The sequence below is a fragment of the Pteropus vampyrus genome, unplaced genomic scaffold (genome assembly GCF_000151845.1).
Source record: "Pteropus vampyrus isolate Shadow unplaced genomic scaffold, Pvam_2.0 Scaffold24, whole genome shotgun sequence".
NCBI classification, from domain to species: Eukaryota; Metazoa; Chordata; class Mammalia; order Chiroptera; family Pteropodidae; genus Pteropus; species Pteropus vampyrus.
This window is the reverse complement of record NW_011888805.1, coordinates 276,318-285,143: the sequence shown is the minus strand read 5'-3', so window position 1 is coordinate 285,143 and position 8,826 is coordinate 276,318. Positions and strand designations below refer to the sequence as shown.

The following is an 8,826-nucleotide window of genomic DNA, read 5'->3' as shown; positions in this document are numbered from 1 at the left end:
TCAAAATCCCAAGCTTTCTCTGCCAGACTAAGGTGCCCTAGGAGGAAACAGAACAAAACAAAACTTTTCTCACTTTCAGGAACCAGAGGTCAGTGTGGTCTTGTTGTAGATTCACAGCAACAAACCAGCACTTTTCAAGCTTCTCTTTTTATACAAGCTCTCTTGCTAGCATGTTGCCATATTTGCAATCCTTTTCGTGTCTAGTTTCCTGGTGTCCTAGGCAAAATAAATAATGGCAATACAACTTTTTAATTGCTCATAAAACATCTCTCAAAAAACCTACCCATCTGCCTATTCAATGCACAAGGAATAAGAGAGGAGGCAAATGAAAAATTAACCCTAATTAGCTGTCCTGTGTGGGTTGACAGGGTAAGAATAAAGATTGTCCCAGTAGCAAGAAGAGTTGAGAATATTTGCTTAAAAGAAACTATTCTGAAAATTAAGGGGATCTCCATATTCTATCATTTAACAACAGGAAGCACAGGCTTCTCTAAAATTTCCCATCAAAACAGAGTTTCATAGCAACAGCTACTGAAAGGTAAGTCTTCTGTGATTTCGATTTTACTGTTTATCATGCATTCTTTGTGACTCAGTCTAGATGGGTAAGAAATGTCAAAATTAAGATCAAAAATTGTTATGATGAGCAGAAAACACATGAAATATATCTTTCAGTAACTAAAAAGCAACCAATTTATTAAAAGACATTTGCGTAAGTATGAACCTATTTAAAGTTGATTTCACCATACATATTTAAATTTTCTCTCTTGAGCCTTTAATAGTTCTGATCAAAATCCTTCAAAATTCAACTGGTAAGAGATCAACCTAAAATTTTATAGCAAAGTTATAATGAGTAAGCAATTTTAGCCCCAAAATAACCGTTTTTTCTTTTACTAATAATTACCTATATCTCGCTCAATTTTTAATTCGGTTTTAGCAAAAATGAGTAGGACATATTACTGGAGCCTGGTTTAAGAGTTCACCTAAAACCTAGAGAAGGAAAACAGAAGAGGAAACAGGGTCACTTTATTCTGGATGTTAGTAGTGTCAACTGCCCTGTGTCTGGTCAAAGGTACTTGATGGGCACTGTGATTAGAGGTCATTGCCATTAAAATCACTTTCTGATTAATAGAACTCAGTGTTTCCATACATGCATCTTTGTTAAAATTTCAGTCTTTCATGCCTAAAATTCCAGCTTTTGCAATTAAAAAATCATCTGCTTTTCCTTGAAATGTTTATTTCAGAAAGTTTTACTAATTTTATTTTTCCCACTGAATCTGCTGAATTCGTTTCCGATGCCAGCAGGTTATTTCTTCTCACTACTCCTGTCACATTCAACCACCATTTCTCTTTTGCTCATTTATTTTTCCAGGCCACATTTTAGAATCCTCTGTATGAACAATATTTATTTTTCCTATATTCAGAGTGATGGTTTCTTATGTAATGTCATTGTAATCTTTTATATTGATGGCTAAGGATCATGTACAATTGTAGAGAGACATCTGTTTTTATATTCTGAATTGTGACCACCCCCACCATCCCCCTCCCCACCCCCTGTAAAGCGTCCTCATGCCAGATAAAGTACAGCAGTCATATTTTAAATACACTGATGAGGTGGTAAGACAGTTAGGGAAATTCCTCAAGACCCATAAAACATATTAGTAAAATGGTGAGCAAACCACCCACCCTTCATGTAGAACTTCAGGACTAAGACACTTAGGCCACAGTGAGGAGGGATGCTGATAGGGACGAGGCTTTGGACCTGAAGGAGAGTTGGGAAGCTGAACCTAAGATCTTCTCATAAAATCAGGAAACTAGAAAGGCTCACCACCATCAGAGAAAGATTGGGCTAGAAAAAAACATCTGCAGGCAGCTCTGCAATAATGGAGACAGGAATAAACCTTAAAATAAACTTGTTTCCCCTGATATTTTGTAAACTCTCACTATGGTCTATGATACAAAAGTACACTGTGCATATACATGGAAACTACAAGCCAAAAAGTCAAAGTGGCACCAGGTGACAGCATTACCTGGAGCATGAAAGGCAAATATAAATCCTCTTTGGAGAAAAGCATCCTCAATTTAGGTGCCTTAGGAGTCCCAAATTATGTATTCCAATTTTTTGAAAAAATTTAAAACACGCAAAGAAAGAAACCAGTATGCATAAGAGTTAACAGGGAAAAAAATGAAAGATTTAAATTCTCAAGAAATTAAGATATTAGAATTGTCAAAATCATAACCATGTAAATAAAACAGAGTAGAAATAAATGAACAAGGAACAAAAGAAAATTAAAAATAACTGTGAAAATTTGAAAAAGAATAAAGCAGAACGTCTAAAAATTTATTCCTGAAATTTAGAGTTCACTAGATGGGTTAAATAGCAGATTGGGCTTACATGAAGAAAGAAAGGGTGACCTGGAATACAGACCTGAAGAAATTATTCAGAATGCACCATATAAAAAATACGAAAGCTAAGATACAAAGAGCAGAATGGGGATGCCGAAAATAAAACTGACAGGAGTCGCAAAAGGAAAGAATAGAATGAATAGGCGACAGGCAATCACTGAAGAGCAAAATGGCAGAAAATTGTCCAGAATAATGAAAACTCTAAAGCCATCAGACATAATATACATCAAGACAAAGTATACCATCAAATGATATACCAAGAAAGACAAAATAACTCCATATCTGGATATATCATAGTGAAACTCTGGACACAAAGAAAAATCTTAAAAGCAGCCAGAGACTTTTCAACGAATGGTGCTAGAGCAAGTGGATGCCCAGAGCAAAGAAAAGAAAGAAAAGCCCCCAATCTAAGCATCACCTCTTACTCAAAAATTATCTCAAAATGAATCACAGACTTAAATGTAAAAGTATAAAACTTTTAGAAAAAGAATAGGAGAGAAACCTCAGGATCTAGGGCCAAAGAGTTCTTATTCTTGAACCAAAAGCATGGTCCATAAAAGGAAAAATTGATACAGTGAACTTTAATATAATTATAATCTTTTGCACTGTAAAGCTCCTGTTAAGTATGAAAAGACGAGGTACACACTGGGGGGAAATATTTGCAAATAACACATCCAACCAAGAACCAGTATGTAGAATATATTTTGAAAAAAAATTCTCAAAACTGAAAAGTAAAAAACATCCAATTAGAAATGGGCAAAGGACATGAAGAGACATTTCACCAAACAGGATATGAAAACGGCAAAATAAGTACATGACTAGACGTTCAACATCATTATCAATTAGGGTAATAGAAATTAAAACCACAATGAGATACCACTATACATTTATCAGAATGGCTAAAATAAAACAGTGAAAACACCAAATGCTGGCAAACACATGGGGCCTCTAGATCACTCATACATTGCTGGTGGGAATATAACCACTCTGAAAACAGTTCAGCAGTTTCTTAAAAATCTAAACAGGCAATTACCATATGACCCAGCCATGACACTCCTAGGTATTTATCCAAGAGAAATGAAGACTAATGTTCATACAAACTCAACAGCAGCTTTATTCAATATAGCTCCAAACTGAACCCAAAAATCTTTCAGTGGGTGAACAGCTAAACTGTAGTATATCCATATCATGAAATACTACTCAGCCATAAAAGCAAATAATCAATACATTCGACAACCTGGAAGAATCTCCAGAGAATTAGTCTAAGTGGAAAAAAAAAAAAAAGCCAAGTCCCCAAAGGCTACACATTATATAATTCTATTTATAAAATTCTTGAAATGACAAAATTATAGAAATGGAGAACAGATTAGCAGCTTCCGAGGGTGAGGAGGGAATCGGAGTGGCGGGGAAGTGTGTGTGGCCGCAGCAGGGTAGCGAAGGGCCTGGCACTGGCGGGGATGCTCTGCACCTCTGCTGTGTCAAAGCAGAGACTCTGATTGTGACCATGTACTAGTACTGTCCAAGATGTTACCGTTGAGAAAAACAGTAAAGGGTATATGGGATCTGTTTATTTCTTACATTGCATGTGGATTACAATTACCTTAAAAATTGAAAGTTTAATTAACAACACAAGAGACCAGAAAGAAAAGAAATATTACCTCCAAAGGAATGACATTTGGAATGAAAATAGACTTCTCCATGACAATAAGAAATCAAAGCAATAGAATAATATCTTTGAAGTGCTGAGAAAAAATAACTGTCGACTCAGAACCATATATACAGAAAATCAACTTTAAACTGATTTGGTGAACACAGATCAATGAAAAACACTTTTGATAAACAAAAACTAAATGTTTACCATCAACGGTCTGTCATGTCACTAATGGAGTATCAAAGGATGTGCTTCAGGAAAGAGGAAAATTATACTAGGTGGAAGGTCTGAGATGCAAGAAGAAAAGTGAGTAATGAAACTGGTTAACACATGAGTAAATATAAACAATTGCCTATATAAAAACAATAATAATGTCTAATTTGTAAAGTTAAAAATCACAAACTAAGACTAAAATACTGGAAGATTATAGCACAAAAATCAGAAGATGGATGATTTAACACAAGATTATAGCACAAAAATCAGAAGATGGATGATTTCCAAGATTTTCAATCAGAGAAGAAGGATAAAAATATTAACATTACACTTTAAGTATGAGTGTTAAAATTCAAAAGCAATCCCCCAAAACAAAAAAAACAAAAAACAAAAAAATGGGGAGGGTGACATTTTTTAATGTTTTAAATTAGAAAGAAAAATGAGGCAGAAAAACTACAAAACAAGAAATCCAAATATATCACTAAACAATTAGAACTAAACCCATTAATTAAAGTTAAGATTAGGTTAAAAAATAATCCAGGTATATATGTTTTTTCTTAGACACACTAAAACATAAGAACTAAGATAAAATTAAAAGGACATTAAAAAATCTACCAGATATACTATGAGTGACTTCAAGTCACGAAATTGAAAACTTCAGTGCGAAAGACAAATTTGCAATAAAATGACTAAACACTTGAAAGAGAAAGGCTATCATTTCTATAATCATTAAAATCCAATCAATACTTAAATTTTCTCACAAAGGAAATACAAAGTTCAGATAATTTTATAGGCAAGCTCGATCCAATTTTCCAGGAACAGTTAAAGCTTAAAGCTTTTCCTTCTCTTTCAAGAGAATGGGGCGAGGATTGGGGGGGGGATGGGATGGGAGGGGAGAGGGAAGGAGGAGCTGGAGGAGCTGGAGAGAGAGAGAACACTCCCTAACTTATTCCATAACCTGGACATCAAAATTAGACAAGAGCAATACCAAAAAAGAAAAATTATAAGTCAACTTCATCACTATACTAGAAATTTTAGCCAGCTAAAACCAGTAGAAACCATTATCAGTACTGTACTAGAAACTTAGCCAGCCAGCACCGAAAGATCACCACCACCACAAATAAGTGTATATTTTTTAAAATAAATATTAAAATATGAAGAAAAAACCCCAATCATTATTTGCAGATATTATTGTACCCATGAAAGACCCCCCCCAAAATTCACAATATTTAAATATGACTTTAGTAAAATGGCTGGATACAAGAGCAGTAGTCAAATATTTAACTCTGTGCTCACCTCAGCAGCACATATACTAAAATTGGAACAATGCAGAGATTAGCATGGCTTCTGCACAGAATGATGCACAAGTCTGTCAAGCGTTGCAATTTTTTATTTTTGCAATGCTCCTGTAAATCTAAAATTATCTCAAAATAAAGTTGAAAGAATATATGTAACGTCTTAGGAAATGGAAAATCATATTTTAAAAGATACTATTTATAATAGAACATAAAAAATAAGGAAATTAGGAGTAAATTTAACCGAAGTTCAAAGCTTTTTAAGGAAAATGCTAAGGGCTTAAAGAACTAAATGGAAGGATTGCTATCTCATGAATAGGAAGATTCAATATTATGTTTTTTCCACAAAATGATCTACCATTTCAATGTAAATACAATTCAAATCCTAAGAGAATTCTTTGGGAAACCTGACAAGTTGGTTCCAAAACTGCACAGAAAGGGTCAAGGCATTCCTAATGAAACAGGTGGTAGGACTTGCTTAAATACTTTCTATAAAACTACAGAAATGTAGATGTTTGGTATTGGTCTTAGGATACACAATAAACCAATGGAACAGAGAACCTGTGAAACAAAACCCAAACATATAGAGAAATTTATATGACAGAAGTGGAACTATAGGTCAACAAGGACTAGATGAACCATTCATTAATGGGTTTTGGACAACTGGTTATAACCATGTGTAAAAAATATTGGATCCTTATATCGTACCATACACGCACACACAATTCAATATGGATTAAAGATCTAAATGTAAAAAACAAAGCTTTATGACTTTTGGAATATAGAATATCTTTATTAAAGATTTCTTAAAATACAAAAGGCACAAAACAGAGAAAGGTAATAAATTTGACATTAAACTTAAAAATTCTACCTACATACATAACCTAATTCTAATATCTACTCTTAATTTCCAGTTTACAGGAAATAAGAGAAGCTAGAGGACGCCACGAAGATACCATTAAAAAATTCCAAAACGTAGAACATTCTACAAAACAACTAACCTGCAATCTTCAAAAAGTCAATGTCATTAAAAAAAAAGAGAGAGAGAGAGAGAGATGGATGGGTAAAAACTCTTCTAGATGGAGAATAAACTGGCAAGAACAACATGCAGTGCATGAACCTTGATTGAATTTGAGTTTAAAAACAAACCACCATTTAAAAATGACATTCGGGAAAATTTTGAGTATAGACTATATATTATATATAATGGGATTATTTTTAATTTTCTTAAGGGTAGTTATAGAATTTGGTTATATAGGATACTTGCTTGTTAAGAAATGCATGGTGAGATAGTGTAAGGTGGAAACGTCATTGTTTTCAATTTACTTTCAAATTGTTCAACAATAAAATGTTATTGTTAAGTTTGGATAAAAGGCATATGGATGTTCATTATGTTCTTGAGTTTCCATTTATGTATAAAACTTTTCATATTAAAAAGTTGAGGAAAAATTTAAAACTTGTGCTCTTCCAAGGGCATCAAATAGAAAAGTGAAAAATTAAGCCGCAAATCGAGAGATGTTTGCAACATCTAATATTAAAAATGGACTATGCTATGCGACTGAAACTGGTATACGGTATGCCAACTATAACTGAAAAAAAAAAAACCTCATTGAATTGTACGATGTAAATACAAGCAACTAATTGTCTATTACATTTCAATAAAGACTGTGACAAAATGGATTAAAATCCACAATCTATATTTAAAAACTCCTTAAAGAAACCTAGAAGGAAAAGACAACATAAAATACACAAAAGACATGAAAAAAAGCTTTTCACAGAGAGCAATCAGGAATGAATATTAAATGAAAACAGGATCAACCCTGTTAGCACTTAGGAAATGCAGATTGAAACGAGACTTCCATTCTGGCTAAAATGGAGTAACGGGGGCAAGACTTACCTTTGCCATCTTAAACAACTAAAAACCTGTACAAAATATACACAAGGTTTTCAAACACTAGGCAACAGTCAGTGAAGAAGAGCAACTCTTTAAAAAGGGAAAACAAGGAAAGCCCCATGACTGCCCGAACTTACTGCATGGTTTCCAGGCTGTAGCCCTAGGATAAGCACATGCCTCCAAAAAGAGCCTGAGTATCCCTGGGTAGAGAATTTAGGGGAGCCAAAGTAAAAATTTTAGGGCAGAGTACCGGAGGAGGTAGCCGCAGATCTACAGAGTTCCCGAGTCTTCAGCTGAAGGCTAACCAGTGTCTGCAAGTGAGGAAACTACCCAAGGGTGGGAAGGAACCACCAGGAAAGAACGGGTGGTACAATTTGGAAGTTCATACAGGGATCAGAATAGTTCTTGTTTCCAACAGCCAAAGCAGAAAAATCTCATGAGACTAGGCCTAGGGAAGATTATTCAGAGGATGTTCTCTCAGTAGCGGGCCAAATTAACCCTTGCTAAAGGATGTTCTGGTCCTACCTCATTCGGCTTAAAAGCAAGCTACGAAAGGATCAAACTGCTTCCAAGTTGCTTATGTCCCAGATAAAAGCTCAACATATTTAAAGTAATATAAAAACTTTGGCAGCCAACAATGTAAAATCCAAACATTACCATGCAAAGAAAGAAATTACAACCAAATAATTGGGGGGGAGAGGTTGTCAACCAACCAACAGACACAGACCAGAAATGACAGAGCTAGAATAGTCAAGTACGTGAGTACATGAAAACAGCTATTATAAATATACTCCGGATGTTCCCCAAAAAAGAGGGAAGCAAGAGCATTTTAAGAAACTGAGAATATAAAAATATTAAAATAAAATTTCTAAAGTTTAAAAATACGTCTGAGGTGAAAAATACACTGAATGAGATTAACAGATTAGATACTTCAGGAGAAAAGATTAATGGACTTGAGGACACAGCAATGGTAACTACCCAATTTGGAATACGAAGAGAAAAAAACTCTTCAAAAGCCACAAAGAACAGAGCATCAGCATAGTGCAAGACAATTTAAAGTGGCTTAACATACAAGAGTCCCAGAGAGAAAAGAACGGAGGGAAGAAACAGAAAAAAATAATTGAAGAAATAATAGACAAAATTTTTCCAAATTTGATGAAAAACACAAAACCATAGGTAAATAGCCCCAGCAGAAGAAACATGAAAAAAAAAAGACACCCAGCACACACCATAATCAAATTGTTTAAAAATCTAAAACTTAAACGCAGCCAGAGAAAAAGAACACATTACATATAGAAGGACAAAGATAAGAATAATAGCCTGCTTGCTGGAAACAACAAAAAGATATCACCTAACATCCACTAGACTGG

General features: G+C 34.4%; 1 non-coding gene across 1 annotated transcript; it reads left to right on the top strand.

The window, feature by feature from the left end:
* Positions 1-5,555: 5,555 nt before the first annotated feature.
* Positions 5,556-5,658, top strand: LOC111737201. The gene has a single exon (XR_002779383.1). It is a non-coding gene; the product is annotated as a U6 spliceosomal RNA (small nuclear RNA).
* The last annotated feature ends 3,168 nt before the right edge of the window (positions 5,659-8,826 follow it).